This window comes from Colossoma macropomum, unplaced genomic scaffold, assembly GCF_904425465.1.
Source record: "Colossoma macropomum unplaced genomic scaffold, Colossoma_macropomum, whole genome shotgun sequence".
Taxonomy (NCBI): domain Eukaryota; kingdom Metazoa; phylum Chordata; class Actinopteri; order Characiformes; family Serrasalmidae; genus Colossoma; species Colossoma macropomum.
Genome location: NW_023494787.1, coordinates 45,202,647 through 45,203,446, shown reverse-complemented (window position 1 = coordinate 45,203,446; position 800 = coordinate 45,202,647).

Below are 800 nucleotides of genomic sequence, written 5' to 3'. Positions count from 1 at the left end.
CATACTTTGCTATGTTTTTTTTTTCTTTTTTTAAGACAATCAATTCTTATCTCCAATTCACTTGTATGCAAAATGTATTGCATGCATTTGCAGGTGTTTTGACACTAAAATGAACACTAATGCACCTTTGAATGATTGTATTAACTTTTGTATTGTAAGGAATATCTGCAAATATACTTGTAAAAAATTTTGTGAAGGACTATATATCCTCCAGTTAGCACTACAGAGATGGTAGTTACTACCTTCCATTCATTGTTAGCCACATTTCAGACATTTTCCATCTTTGACCTTCCTGTAAACTATTATAGTAATAATTATTATTGTTATTATAAGTGACATCACTGTCCCCACATTCCTTCAATTTTGTTTTTGGACCAAAAGAAATATTAAAGATACTCGATGAAGGAAAATATTGATGTTACGCCATCTAGTGGCAAAACTAAACACATGCAACACAGCCTTCAGTACTTAATGTCGGGGAGCGATTTAAAGTCAACTTGAAATTAAAATTGACCTTTTTTACCTCATTAGTTCATGTTGCTGATTAAATATACTTCTATCGAAATGTAACAATACATGACTCGCCTTGAAAAATGTTTTCTGATTTTTCTCACATCATCAGACTTCTAGGCCTCCTGTATATAAAAGAAACACAGAAACATTATCACACTAACAACTGTTATTTCATGTCCAGCGCTCTTTTGTACTGTGTACAAATATTACATGAAGGTGATCGAATGGAAAAATGGCCATAATATGCACCTCTATAACAAATTGAGCATTACAAACACAACAAGGAG